Source organism: Acanthisitta chloris, unplaced genomic scaffold (genome assembly GCF_000695815.1).
Source record: "Acanthisitta chloris isolate BGI_N310 unplaced genomic scaffold, ASM69581v1 scaffold7283, whole genome shotgun sequence".
Lineage (NCBI taxonomy): Eukaryota > Metazoa > Chordata > Aves > Passeriformes > Acanthisittidae > Acanthisitta > Acanthisitta chloris.
Genome location: NW_008665354.1, coordinates 73,081 through 89,417, shown reverse-complemented (window position 1 = coordinate 89,417; position 16,337 = coordinate 73,081).

The following is a 16,337-nucleotide window of genomic DNA, read 5'->3' as shown; positions in this document are numbered from 1 at the left end:
GATATTTTCTTCCATATTTTTGTTTGCTTTTATTGTCATCTTTCAAAATTTAATGACCTAATTCTTATCCCTTGGCTGGATGAAGGATTTGCCAAAAGCTGTATGCTGGTATCAGCATTATCACAACTTATATATTAGCAACCTCATAATAACATCAAGAAGAATTCATTAGCCATCCATAAATGTTCGTCAATGTCACAATATCTGCCTGTTGCATTGCATGGAGATTAATAAAAAAAGATTGTAAAAAGATGAAAAAATGTTCTTCAGTAACTGTTGGAATTAAAATGTAATAACTCTACACTAATAAGCACAGTAGAAATGCAACAACTGACGCCTGGAGCGACAAATAAAAGTCACTCCAAAAGTGAGTTATCTGTTATGTACCAGTTTTGCATAGTATTTTGCATAGCATTTTGCTTATGATGGAAGCAAAAACTACTTTCTAGCTTCCCAGAGAACTAAAACTTCTTAGACTATGCCATTCTTAAATCAGTGAATATGGAATTTTGGTCCCTGGTAATTCATTCCAGGCCATGCTCTTACTGAAACTGTCCATTTTATTTCTACTGCTGCAAGGGGAACAGGTAGAACTTGGGGATGAGGGAAACTGGATGCAGGGCCCGATGTGTTACACTTTGGTGAGCAGCTCAGAAACCTGTTGTGGCACTGTGGGAGTCTCCAGTACCCCTGCAGCAAATCTCCAGCACAGCTCCTGCACATAGGATGGTGTGCCCACCCTGGATCAGCAGGCACTGAAATCCCAGTGTCACTAGTCCTGGGACAGCCTTATCGGGTCACCCAGGGCTGCACATCTGCCTGAGTGAGAACGGACAGGCTCCTAGCAGCCTGCCCCAGAGCTGCAGATCCTGGCTTTAGGACATTGCTGTCTTCAGGGAAATTTGCCAGAGCTCACAGCAGCAGCTGCCTTTGGCTTGGCCTAATGCAAACTGAACCCTTCAATGTTCCCATCTGTGGCTCTAGGTGGGTCTGACCACTTGTTAATCTTTTGTCCTGTGGAGCCTGGACTGCTGAAAAAAAACCAGAAGAAGAATCAGATTGAAACAGAATTTTAGACAAAACCAGAAGAAATGAGGCAAAACAACAAGCTTACCAAACGCCCTGAAATGCAGAAAAAAGTTCACAGCATTTGAATACAAGGGAAAATCTCCAAATGACTGGAAGATTCAACAGTGAAGTGAGAAACTACAGAGAATGCAGGGTGCATCAGTAGATTTAAAACAGGCCAAGGAAGGTTGAAGGTAAATCAAGCTGAACTACTGCATCTTGGCTCAGGATAATAGTGGATCCATGAATCTTCCAATGTTCAAAAGAAAGACTTCAGCAAATTACTAAGAGGTTAAAGGAAAAGTGTACAAAGAGAGCATGGAGGAGAGTCACTACACACAACAGGCTCTGATGGTAGAGTCCTGAGGATGATTGATGGGAGAAACTGAATCTTGGTACCAGCGAGGGAGTCAGCACATAATTAGCTGGGCTTTCTTCATGGGATTTGATTTGCATTTGTATATTTAATAGCTGTCAGTGGATTTGCAGTCACAGAGTCAGAGTCAGTCTGGGATGAGGATGAAAGAGAAAGTAGGAGATCATAGGGGAACAAACTGGCCAAGACCCAAGAAAGAAGAAGTTATGGAGCAGGGAATGACAGACAAAGAGGAGAAGAGTCAGTGAGAGTGGAACTCAGAGGAAAGATTCCTTCAGCAAGAGCTAGAGGTATTGAATAACAGAAAGAAACTGTAAGGGTAGATGATGTTGCTGACTTACATATTCTTCAGGCCACTAGCTATTAGAAAGAAGTATCTCAAGGAAAGATCTCCTGGAAATCATTTTCCTGTTTCAAAGAGAATTCACAGAGGTACAGAAGTACCTACAAAGATCTGTTTTCACATGCAAAAATGTTGAATTCTATGTATGAATTAAATGCTCCCAAGCCTGGTAATATAATGGGATAAAGACAGACTACAGGCCAGGTTCAGCAAAGGAATAAGCAAATGCTTGATAGCTTGGTAGAAAAAGTAACTGGAAACATGCAAGAGGAGCTTTGTCCTGGAAATGGTGAAAATGATCAGACAAACATTCCATGCATCCTATCACTGTATAACAGAGAGTAGAGATCAGCACCTCTTTCTCCATTCCCCCTCATGAGGAAGTTGTAGACAGCAGTGAGGTCACCCCTGAGTCTCCTTTAAGCTGAACATCTCATATCCTCAGCCACTGCTCATAAGTCATGACCTCTAGTTCTTTTACCATTTTTGCCTTATTTTGGAAATATAATGTTTTTATATCCTTAGATTTTTCAAGTCCAAAGCTGCAGAATGTGCTCATACTGTGGCTGCACCAATGCTGACTGTAGTGGTACAGTCACTTCTTTTGTCTGATCTCTTGATGTTGATTACAGTGGGAGTCTAGGACACCATCGTAGATGAAGGCATCTGACCTGTAGACCCCTCCATAGGGAAAAAATAATCCTGCCTGTACATTCCATGTCAATGGAATGTAGTAAGGTTGGACTCCTGAAGAGGACATCCACAGCCCAGCATTCAAATTTAAACCTCTTGGGCTGGACCCCACTTCCATTTGAGAGTGAAAATGGTCAGTGTTTATACCTGTTATCTGATGGCTGCTTTGAAAAGTTCATTCAGGTAAATCTGTGGGACTTCTTGCATATGGACAAGATAACTTGCATATGGACAAGATGACCAAGAAAAAATCACTTGAGGGGGGTGAGATTGCAAAAAAAAAAAAAAAAAAGGTAGCTGAATCATTAGGGATCGGAAATAATTTGCTCCTTTTACCTAATGGCCACAGAGCAAACAGATAAAGCTTGCAGACCTGGACTGGCTCAGTGGTGACATCTATAACAGTCAGGTTCAGCTCAGCTGACAAAGTCAAACTTCTGCTAGTAATAGCTAAGAGTAATGGATATGCATATGTACAAAAAACTTAGCATTTTCAACAACTGTTTTAAAGTCTTAAGTGGCACTTAAGTGTCAGAATAATAAAATGATGAATTAAGTGAAGGCTTTGTTAGCTGGCATAATTCCCAGAATGTAGTATGGTAACATTTTGATTTGAGATATTAGAAGGTGATAATTTTTGATAGACCTGTGTCTATTTTTTCACAGCCTCTGAATAATAAGAATGCCAAGCTACCAGAAAAAGAGAGAATTAAATTAAAATTCCACCCTAAATTAAAGGTGTTTGGCTTATGCTCTCAAGTAAGTGTTTATTTATGACAAAACAATGTATCTGGATTTGTTCAGAGAGCAAACAAGAAGTCCTGTGCATTTCTGAGAGCTAAGTAATCACTAAAAGACTAATAAAATCATCTCAAAACAGCTGATAGATTTTGGGAGAGCTATCTGAGATTCATCAGTCTTGAGGCTGGAAGGGGTTGTTGTGATCAGCTAGGTTTGTGGTCCAATGCACCACACAAGGAGATGGTCTGAAGAAGATTTGCATGTAAATTATTACATTAAAGACTTACATTGTGGTGAACTTTGTTGAAATAAACTCACCAATTCAAAGGATTTCTTTCTGCCTAAGAAGTGTAAATAGAAATCAATATGTTAATTAGAATTGCTTCCACACATATATATATATATGAGAAAGCATCATCTCACCCACGTGTTCTTCCTCAAGGCTGATCTCTAAGAAGAGTTCTGTTACAGTGGGTGTTGAAGAGAAGTTAAACTGAAGAACTGTACTGAGAAGAGTCTGGAGAATGGTAGTGTACTTTACAGATGTGTGATCCTCAGACTCCTGGGAATGAACCATAGCCATTCTCTTGATTAGATGGTCAAAAATTGCTTGCTTCAGCTTCTGCTGATGCTTTGTGTCTGTACAAAATGCCAAAAATGCACACTAATAAAATCAACGATCCCAATAACTGCACATACCCTCTTATTGCCATGCAATAGCTAAGTGCTTTTTGGCAGATGATGAACGAGCTTTTGTCATGCCTTAAAATTAAGCCTATTTTACAACTGAGAAAAATAAGAACCCAGATACGATTTACTGAGATTTAGGGGCTGTGCCTGAAGTGTATTCTGGGATGAGAGTCCTCCTCCACATATTCCTGGGCTACTGCCCAAACATAACAGAAGTTGTTTTCTTCTCTTTTCTTTCCGTTTCTTGACAAGATAGCACCAGTCAAGAAGGAGCTCTATCAACTATATTCCTTCAAGTTCCTCTTCAGAAAGTTATTTGTAGGCCCAAAATACTAGACCATTGTTCTGGGAAAATATATTGAAAAAAATAACAAGGAAGTCAAAGGAGTTTAAAACTCTCGAGGATTAATTTTTCTCTGATAGATATGCCTTTATGCTTCCCTTGGTTCATTCAGTTACATGGTAAGGTCCTTGGGACAAAGGGCAAGTAGTATTCTCAGACTTACACAGGACTGAGTGTATCATTTGAGCTGAATGAATAAAAACATGTGACTCAGTTAATATTTAATCTAACTCTTATTTCTAAGACTGTTACCCAAACATCATACTTGTTCTCTTTATGATACCACATACATTGCTTTCTATTTTTGGCAGAAGGAAGTTTATCCATGTCTTGCTTCTCAATCTGCAGCATCAAATGCACACATTTAAATATTAAAGCATATAAACACAAACAGTCTATGCTTTTTATAGCTTGACACTACACCAGTGCTTAAGAATTCTGTTCAGATTATTGACCTATGCAGATATACCTAAATTAGCTCTATTGTACACACAGACCTAATTCACTTGCCCAGACTTTGAGTAGAATCAGGCTTTGAATCTCCTTCTAGTCTGGAGTGCTCATCATTTCCTTAACTAAATTAGTGTATAACTTTGTTTGTGTGCTAGCTTGCACATGTGAATCTGTTACCTGTAAAAGAACATGTTTACAATCATCTTGCCTGTCATGTACCTCACACTGCATGGGTTCCTGGACAGGAGGCTGGGATACACCACTTTTGGATTCTGTTTAGAAATTTCTGAGGAGAAATTGTACTTCTTTTTCCACTACATAAGCACTAATGAGACTTTATGAATCCATAAACACAGATAATTGCAAATGCACTGGGATTTACCATAGCTAATAATACATCCTGCGCTGGCAAGCAGAATTGCTTATGGAGCTCCATGCTTGAAGCTGTCATTCCTTTCTATACTGTGTCATGCACCCATTCCTTTGCCTACAGATAACTGGGGGACTGAGGGGCATGCAGACATTCAAATACGTACCCCTGGAGTGGAGAATCTGGGAGTACCTCTAGTCTCAGAAGGATCTGGTTTCATACAAGCCATGGGCTGACTCATGCACTGGAATGAGACTCAAGGTGAGGTGGTCTGCAAACTGCATAGCAGCTATGGGGCACTCCAGCAAGTCCCCAGTCTGAATGATCAGAGAACCAATATCCCAGAAGGTAGCATGTCACACAACTGCAGGTCAGTCTTTCAGTCTAAACACTTCAAAGAACTGTAAGCAAAACAATTTTTTTTCCCCCTTCTGCACATGATTTCCTTCTCTTCTGCTCCTTTTCCCAGAGGACAGTTACATCCACACCTGTGGCTTTTGGTTTTGGTGAGTGACAGGTTCAGGAGGGCACTGGTCATTTATGAATGACAAAATTTGTTTTAAGGTAAATTGAGAAGTTTTGGTCTTAGCTATTTTTTCCCTAATGCATTGCATTGTAAACTCATGGCATGGAAAAGCTGGTACCAGCAGAACAAGACTATGTGAATGGTAAATTGAATACAGATACAAAAATTCTGTGCTAATAGCCAATGCTTGAACACCACTGCTGAAGCCTCATTGCTGCAACTTGTTGCGCTCAAGCAGATCCTGTACATGGTCAGACAAAAGCTCAGTGAGCATTACAGGTCTTCTCAAACTGGAGCTCCAGACATCACATACACATGTACATTGCTTACAACTTCTTGGGTATTACATAGCTTAGATTTGTTTTGTGGACATTCTAGGTAGTAGGATATTTTTTCCACTGACCTTTTAAACCACCTACATAAGTAAACTAGCACTGTCTGTTAGGTGCAAAGAATGAAATGATGTCATTTCAGAGTGGAGGAAGGAAAAGAAGTGCTGAACAAATTTTCAAATGTCATTATGCAAAAATGCACTGATTTGCTGCCAAGGTAGACTGACCTTTAGCACTGCCTTGGTGTCCTCCAGAAGATTCTGCAGTTGTGGTTGACCATCAGGGTAAACTGTTGCTTTGCATGCTTTATATTCCTAGTGCGTTGATCAATAAACCTTATAGTGAAAAACTGGAAAAAAATTGCTAAGGTTTCTGAACAATCCAGCTGTTCCATGCAAGTATCCTACATACAGCCTAGAGGGCTAGAACAGCTGCTGAATAGGTAGTTGGCATGGAATTGACAAATTAAGGCCAAGAAATTAGAAGCTTTGTCTTGGCATTTCACTTTAGAAATGGCCATGCTTTACGTGGCTGAGAAGTTATTGTATTATTAGGCATTTGACTTTTAGAAGTGTGCATTTATTTAAAAAATGTTCTAGAAAGACCCAGGTCGTGGATGTTACAGGTTTGGTAGAGTTTCATTGCATTTGTTGAAATCAAAAGGATTCAGCACTTTGCATGCTCATAACCAAAAACCAATAAGAACAAAACTATTTGAATTTGCCTGTTGAATCACCCTATGCATAGGCTAATATCATCCATCAAAACAGGTTTTCACTGCATTGCAGATGAAACTGACTACCCATAAAACATAATATTAAACATCCATTCCATATAAATACACTTAAGACTAAGCTGCTACATTCCAAACTGATCTCTTTACTCTGATTCCTTCCAGCTTTAACTGGGAATTCTTTGCACTGCCAAATGTAGTGGTAAAAATATATTTACTTTACAACTTTTAACAATTGAAATTAGAATCAGATAAAATATCAGGATAACTTTTGAGCCAAACCAAGTTCATTTTTTCCTAAAAGGAATAATAAAATTAACCAATAAAGCAGAATTAAATTACTACTTTGAATGATGACCAATGGTGTAAAGGACTGCAAATAGGTTAATAGTCTTTGTGAGATATAAGGTATAAGCAGGGTCAGTATATTTTCATAAGATTACTTCATATCTGTTGGAAATGAAGTCTAAACACTTCTAAATATAGAATGGTGTTCTCTCATACAAGATTTTCCTTGCGTTCATCAGCAATGTAAGATTATCTTCTATGTGACAGTGAAGTTTGGTAATTCCTTATATCCATCTGGTTAAAATAAATTACCAGACGTCAGGATTTCCACATTGATTTAATTTTTGTGTCTATATCTGTAAGAGTTCAGCACTCCAGGATATGCACTACTATGTGTATTGGGATGGGAATTACCTGAGTAGAACAAGTTTCTAGAGCAGGGTGTCCATACAAAAACCCTTTCAGATAGAGATTTTTACATTTTTAGATGACTTGCAGATGACTTCTTCTCTCCTAATACATCTTTATAATTTTTCTTATTGCAGAATGACTGTGTGGAAACAAAAGACATGTTGGTAAAGGGCTCACATTTCTGACTTACACAATGAGCAAATGTTTCTCAGGCTCGCCTTCAAGGATATTTACTGTGAAATCACTGGAGTGCAACACAGCATGACTAACATCATGTCCTTTAAAAAGAGTGTTTACAGGAGCCAAACATTTACTTTAGAGTTTAGAACTATTAGTTCTCATACTAGTGCTAAAGGAATGAGATTAAAAGTAGTGTAGGAGAAGTTTATTATGACTCCGTTCATGAAGGCCAAACTTGAAGGTGCAGAGTTCATCCTGCACTGATGCATCAAAGTCAAAGTTTGAAAATACAAGGCCTCCTCCCTCCTCCTTCCTTTACCAGTTCCTCTCACTTTTTTCCAGTGAAGGCAGATGATTGCTACTTCAGTCAAAAGTCTATAAAACAAGATCTGTTGCAGCTAGATTAGAAAGAGTCAGTGTAATCTGATTCACAGCAAAAAAAAAAACCCCAAAACAACTCATCTTTATGTATAACAATTTCACTTATCAGCTTTGGAAGAGAGCATTCTTCTTCCCCACACTCTGATAGTTTCTCTGTGCTGGGACTCTACCTAAAGCCATCCCCTGGAAAATATGCCCTTCAGTTAACTCCCAGTGCTCACATACTGTTTACTCACAGGCTGGTCCACCTTTCCTGTCCCCTTCAGCAGAGCTAGATGCTAATTTGAAAAAAAAACTTTTTAAGGCAAAAGGTTAAAAATTTACTTCCAAATGGACAAAGTGGGAGGATCACATTTGCAGCAGTTATCTTCAAGTGACTGAAAAATATCTTCCCTGGGACTTAGTTACCAGAAATTTGAGCACCCTGGCAGAGGCTGCAGCTGTCTTGCTCTCAATTATTTCCCATCTTATCTCCCTGGTTTTAACTGTGTGGCTGCAGCAAAATCGAGTCTGAGTAATAATAGGATATGCAATGGGAGCATCCAACTCCTTGTGTCGAGTGTGAGGAGAACCAGAGCTCCTGTAAACCTCCCAACAGCCTGAGGCAAGGTTAAGGAGGGAGTGAGTTGCTTAGGGAAGATTATGCCCTTCTCCCTGACCCCTCTATTTACAGCAACTTGAAAAAAAGATTGTTCATCTTGCTCCTGATTAGGCAAACTCTTATTAGAGAGAAAAATAATTACACTTGTGGCAGAAATTGAAGGCTTTCTGTGTACACATCTCTGAGACAATGACTGTTAAGTACCCATCTGTGAAGCCCCTATGGTTGCTTTTAATTTGTATCACAGTGTTTTAAAATGCTCAGTTAAAATAAGTATGAGTAAGGTAAGGGTTTTTTATTTGAGAAATTATGTTTTAAAATAATTTTTTTTGCTACCTTTTTGGTTTTATGATCTTAACTTATTCTTGTGCAAGTTTAGCCAACTGTTTTCTAAAATATCTGTTACATTTTGGATTTTGAATAAAAGATTTTAATTGAAAGTATTTATATTTGAAATGTTCATGTAGGCATTAAAAAAAGGCTTGCATTCTAATTAACTTCATTGTGAAGAAAACATACTATCAGACATAAAAGAACTTTGTGTGCACAGCCAGAGCTCTTTTTCCCCGTATAGAAATTCCACAGTTACAAAAAGCTCAGATGTTTTGTCTAGGCCTAGTTTTCCTTCAGGATTTTTAAGGAAAATAATATCCCTTAGTTGTGGGAGGTTTGACTCCACAATGCAACACTGATGAGCTTGATGTGGAAGAGAGAGGTGTTAGCGATGCACATCTGCAGTGCCCATTAGCCAAAATGACAAATATAGCGACTCACCTGGAGAAAGCTGCTTAGATAAAAACAGTTACATCATTCTGATACCCCTAGTCAACACTCACTTGGGTTTCTGTATGTGAAAAATTTGTCCTGGGTGTACACACATACACACACATATGTATATACACATACATATGCATATGTGTATGTAAGTTACAATTACATTAATTTCTTTAAAGTTAAAATCATTTCTAGTATTGCTGTAACTGAAATCAACTTTCTTTTACTATGGCAAAAAAAGAAATACATTTATGCTAGATACAGCCTTTACTATATACAGCACTGCTCGCATAACTAGTCACATGATTTGGGCCTTTACTTTTGTAGTTAAGAGCAAATTCATGAATTTCAAGGTAAATATGCTATCTACAGAAGCATAAAATATGCAAACAGACAAATTAAAAGAGAGTAAAAGCAGTTATTGCAATAAAGGTTTTTTTCATTTTAAATCAAATTTATAAAACCATGAATTTTGAAAACTTACAAATGCTCAACACACTTTCACACATGCAGCTAAAAATTAAAAAACTCCAAATCCACCTCTGATGTAAATCAGTGTCTGAACTCGCTTACCCTGCTGCTAGCCACTTTGCCATCCTTCAGTGGAATACTTTCAATACTCTTCTTGCAATAGGTAATCTAATTAAGATGTATAACATAGCAGCCAGGACCATATAATTGCTCTATGTAAATATATATCCTCATTTCCAGGGGTGCTGAGATCTCATCATGCTTATAATAGGATCATTTTTATATTAAATTATATTAGTTTTATATTATCTTCTATCTCATTGCTTAAGTGCTGCATTCCCTGACACAGCAGTATGCATGTATTTTGCTGCTGGTTCCCTGGAGTATCATTGTGGACTAAATGTGAGCATTACACTTTTAACAGGATACACTTATCAGTATGAATTTTTAATTGGTGGTATAAGAAGAACTGCTTTAACTTAAGTGAGATTTTGGTATCTGTGTGAAGATGCTTTGATGTAAAATAAAATCTCTGTTTCCAGAAATCCTTGACTTTGTACTTTGCCTCTAACTGACATCTGAATCAGTCAGATTTCATCAACCAGCTCTGTACATCAGCCAGCAAATTAGCAAGGGCAAATCTGGTTCAGATGACTCACTTTTGGGAGTCTCATCCAAAGCTGTTATGAGAAAGACAAAATCATCATCTGCAATGTAGTCAAAGCTGATGATTTAAACAATAAAAGTTGGGAACAAGCCTGGATGCAAGTAAAGACAAGCATTCTTGAGGAAAGCAAATTGTTCCTGAAATGGTCAGATGAATGTAGGGAGCCAAAAAAATTCCGTCTTATAGCTTAGTGCTTGCAGTGGAAAACAAGCTGCCGTTTCACATGGATAAGTAGGGGAAGAACATGTTGTAAATACAAGCAATTCTGTTCAGGATGGAAGATAGCTACAAACATACTGGGATGAAGTACCTCATAAAACAAAAACTTTAAAAAAGTCAATTTTTATGTGAGATTTCTAGTCCAGGGACCAAGATGAGAATATATTATGAACTCATCCATCTGGTGCAGAAATGGAGCAAGTGTGTGACAGTTCTGCTGCTGAAGAGATTATATTTTGGCTGACTGACATCATGGTAATGAGAAATTTCTGAAGATCCAATGCATACTTGTATCAATTGGCAAAAAAACCCCAAACCCTTGGCAATGGAATGGATCTCTTAGGCCTTTGGATTCACCCTTCAAATTCAATGTCAAGGAAAAAAATGTTCAGCTTGATCTTTCACAGCTGTCTAGCAGCTGAGTTTTTGGTTGAGGCAGAACATAGTCAAGATAAACTAGTAAAGCCTGGTATGGTCACTATTCTCCTGTGGGGAAGACCAGAAATTTGTTGCGCGTTATAGAGATGGTTCATAATTCTGATTTTGCCCATTTAAGCTCCTTAGCATATTAAAATTGATGAGCTTATCAGCAGGTGCATTTCCTAATATTTCTATCTAAAAATGGTGTAGTCTGTTTTCATACCACTCATAATGAATACAGTGTATTATAAGAATCATGATGGATTTTCCTCGCTGAATACAAAGTGAGTTTGCCTGAGCTTATTCACATTGATTAGATCTGGTGTTAGCAAAAGACCTGAATCTCACACTGGAGAGTTTTCATTGCAAACATTCTCTAATATTTAATTTCTATCTGCCCAAGTCCCACGCATGCTTAATTTCTGATTTTAAGGGTTTTAGTCTCCATTTCCTCATTTGCACCAGCAATGATAGGCTCCACTGATTTATTTTGTTACTGGGACACCTCTTGCCAATAGACACTGAGTTGTCACAGTTCAGGTGTAAATTCTGCCATGGTTATTTCACTGACACTCACAACTGCTTTGAAAAGACATTGACCAAGACCTGAATCACAGAAACAGATTTATAGAATCATTGGTATCTACTAGCTTTGAGGCAGCCCTCAAATCTCTCTACCCCAATAGCACTGAGCAGCTGTGCAATGACAATGTGAGTCTAGTATTGAATAACTTCTCCTTTTTGGCCATGCTGCTAATCATACACTGTCCAAATAAGATCCCTTTCTGTGCTGAAATACAGGCAGTGAAATTGTTGCATGGATTAGAAGAAAAAACGTGCATTTTGGCTCAGAACAAAGGTAATGACATATCTTTTTTTCATGTCTAATCATTTCATTGTATGCCAAAGGGATTTTTTCTTAGCATAACAACCTGGTGCAAATGATTATCCATAACTCAGCAAGAGTGGACAGTGGAAATTCAATTTCAGTAAAATATTTCAATGATTCAGAGCTAAGGTAAGGTCTTGCAAAAGCAGAAAGCAAGTGCCTGTTTTTAACCCTGGCTTGATCATTCACTCTGGTGAAATCAGAGAACAAACCCATGGCCAGATCTTGACCTCAGTTCGAGAGATGTATCTGGATGGCTCCAGTACCGTGGAGGTGACCTGTTGTGACTCTGCTGAGACATTAATACAGATTTGCACACTTTAGCACAGCAATTAAAATTGAATTTTGTTCCATATTTGAGCAAATATGGATCCTCTCAGTAGCCAAAACCTACATGACACTTAAAAAGAAGGATACACAAATATGACCTTTTTTTATCTGATGATGTGAAAATCCATTCTTATAGTCTCTTCTGCTGTAATATTTATTTTCCACCTTTCTTTATTGCTAACAATTCTAAAATTACGTAAATTCTAAAAGTCATAAAATTAACCATTAATAAAACAATAAGATGACAAAGGGTAGCAACTTTTGGTTTTAGCTAGCAACTCACTTCATACATAAACATGTGTATTAGACTGACAATTTGACAGAGTAAGCCTGTCCATGTCTACACGTAAGTAATTTAATACCTATATTTGTGGCTATGAAGAGCACATTTTAATGGCACACTAAAAAAAGGGATTTGGTCGAAAGGAAAAGAGGAATCCAAACCCACAGAAGAAGCAATTATATGAAAATTTGTATTGTAAATGCTTAATAAGCCATTTTTAACTCTCGGGGAATCCCATTGCACTGCTTTGACTCATAAACACTCAGCAAACACAGGATATGATACAGAGCTTTATCTCACCAAGTGGCTTCCAGTATGTGTCTGGAATATTTTTGCCTTTCAATCATTATATGTGTTTTTAATAGTGAGAAACCTGTGTTTTAAAGGTAAGGAGCACAAATGCTGTGTTTTAATGCAACGAACAATTAGGAATTCCAAACAATTTGGCTCATCAATCAAAACATTCACGCTTTGCAGGGGGAAAAAAAAGACCCCCGTTTAGCTAAATAGTCTTTTCACCTGGGGCTCATTAGTGTTGCAATTATTTCTCTCTCCTGTTTCTAACTAATGCACTGCTGGGAGTCCAGGCCAGGTGCTCCTTTGAGTGCTGTCTGCTCCTAGCAACTCTATCTGAGAACTCCATGTCTACTCACACCAGAGTAATGTAACCTTTGGCTCTGCCCTGTTAAATTAGAGCACCCTCCAACTCCACATTAGCAAACGGAACAAGTATCGAGTCAGCAGCACTTGGGTACCTCAGTTACATTTTGAGGGAGCTTATGCTATTTGGTTTAGTTTGTGGGAACTGGTCATATCAACAGGCTATGGATTTCTTAAGAGTGTGTTAGAAAAGTTAAGAATTATTGCCTTTTTTTTTTTTTCAGTGGTAGACTGGTTTTATTTTAAAAAAACAAACCACCATTTATATTATCTGGAAATTAAAAGCTGACCAATTCCAATTCTTTAGCCTATGAGCATGAATATGGGGTAGTGGTATTTGACTGAAACTACAAATGACCGTACAGGTTTAAAAGTTATTAACTAAATATACCATGCAATAAAGGATGATTGTTGTAACCAGTGTTGTACATCTGGGAATTTGATGCCACCCTGAATCTGAGAACTTTGCTTGATTAATCTGTTTATGCATATAATTTCAAATAGACAGCATATAATAATTTTTAAAAATCCATTATTTTCTAATAATGAAATATTTCTATTGTTTTCTTTTGATTCAAACTTGTAGAAATACCCTGAGGGACCACTGAAAGCAAGGAATGGTTATTTGAGAAGGGGCTCAGAGGGCATTTACAGACTGGGGGCTCCAGTAGGCACTATTTCTTTGAGTTTCCACTACTGTGTTGTATCATAAAGTGATGCTGTTATTAAAACTGTAGTGTACATCAATATTACAGCTACAAGTTTAATTCCAGATGCTCCTTCCTATTTCACTTCTCACCTGTGCATGAAGATACTCCAGACTAAGCCTTTTGAGAAAAGATGCTCATAGTTAATTGAAATTTATCATTGGGAGCTGCACAAATAGACACAAAAATAGTTGGACAGTCTACTGAGTGCATGAGCCATATCGCCTACTTTAAGATCTGAAATGGACAGGAAATTAGATGAGGAGAGAGAACCCTGGCAAACACTAACACGGGCTGATTCTGTATCTTACCTTCTCATTGGTCCCGCTACTTTCCATGTCCAACATGTTTAAAATCTCTACATACTGATTCCATGGAATAGTAGGATACTTTGAACAAAATTCAATGAGAAAAATTATTATTAGGAAAAGATTCACTTTTACCTATTATTTTCTGAACTGAACTATGATGTAGACAAGAATTTACATCTATATTCTTGTAGTCATTTGGGTTGTTAAAAAATATCATAACAGACCTTCCTTATTTAAGAATCAGGGTCATAGTTAAAATACAGACATCTTTCAGTTTGGGCCCCTTTAGGAAAGAGCTAACTTTGTTTCAAAGTTGGCATCAAATAAAAGTCCAGTGAACTCTGATGAAATATTTAAGAGCAGTATTAAAACTTTTACCTAGAAGAACATAAAATAGTGTTAAATTAGAGATTATGAATCAGTTCTCAGAAAGAAAAAGTCACACTTTCAGCATCACAGGCAAACATCAAACTTCAGATCTACTATTGTCAGTAGAGTGTTCAGATTTTTTGCTTGGTAGCCATGCTTGGCAACCATCTACACTGCCATGTCTTCTGGATTGGATCTACCTGATAAGAGATATTGCAGGGATACACAAATTATTGTAATTGTTGGAATATGGAATCCAAAAGATCATCACAGGTTCCTAGAAAAGGAAGAAAATATGCTTAAGATACCTCTAGTTTTATGTTGGATTTTGGATGCCAATAGAAGATTTATATATATATATATATATATAAAAATAATGCATATAGATATAATGCCATGATCCAACCTCAATAAAGAAACAGGCAGAGGCAACATAAGGGGTACAAACAATAATTTATAATTGAAAAGTGATCACTGAATATTAGGTTTACTTGTAAAAGTGAACATGAGTTGCATGACTGAGTGTAGATTTGAATTCAGCCATGTACCTAAATAGGACAGAAAATTTCCCTTCAGGACATGTGTCAAATCAAACTCACCTGACTGCCTGTCAGCTTGAGGCAGTTCAGATCCAGATCTGGATTCCAGCTCAATGTCCAGAGCTCCTCATTTGACTTAAGTTTATCTTTTGTGGATTTAAATTAAGTCATATACTTCCTGTTCTTTCAGAAAAGCAAATGTATTAATGTGTTTCTTTACACGCTAATCTGACTAGGACTAAGCAAGCGCAAGAGAAACACTTCTAAAAGGGTGGCTCTAGATTTCATTGGTAATTTCATCATAGTGTTGCTCAGTATGTCTTCACTTTGCCCATGAGCAGGCCTCAGTCATAACATACACCATTGTTATGCAAAGATCTTGCAAGTGATTTATAGAATTTAGTGTGTATTTTATTTAAGGGCAAAGTTGCAGCAGGGACAGATTTAATGCCTGTTTGTGGCCCTCTCTTAGCTTGCCTGCTTGCTGCCTCACAATAAATGATACATGTGCAACTCCAAACTTTTCTGTTCTTTTACAAAGTATTTATAGTATTTATGTGCAGGCAAATGAAACCACTGGGTACATTTTGGGGTTGATATTTGTAAATTTTCAAAATTTCATCTCAGTTGACTGCCATAAAAACCACAACAAAATTTATATTGAAGATTGTCTTAATGAAACATGCACGAATGATCAAACTAAAAAGCTGCCAAGAAAAACTGAATGTTTGATGCTTTAGAAACAGCAAATCATTAGCATTTTTAACCAGACATTTTCCTGTGCAGCAGAGCTGAAAATGGACATTAACATTCAGAAACATACCAAAAGCTAGTAGACTTGAACTCCTGCCACACTGAGGTTATTATAGTTTAATATGCAAGGAAAGTACTGAGAAGGACTGAAATTGCATAGCTATACATGGCCAGAGACATTTTGTGTCCTGAGCGGAACTAGTACTAGTCCCTTTCAATCAATGGGACTAATTGACTGAGTAAAATGACCTGCAAGATGAATACCAGTACCTGAAGAAAACAAAAAGTCAGATACAGGGAGATCAGATGTCCTTAGAATCTGTGGAAAGATGCTGACTAGCTGTTACGTCTTTAAGCTGTCCATCTTTTCAGAGAAGTTCTGAAGGACACAAAGCAGATGAACTTGGTTGCCTCTT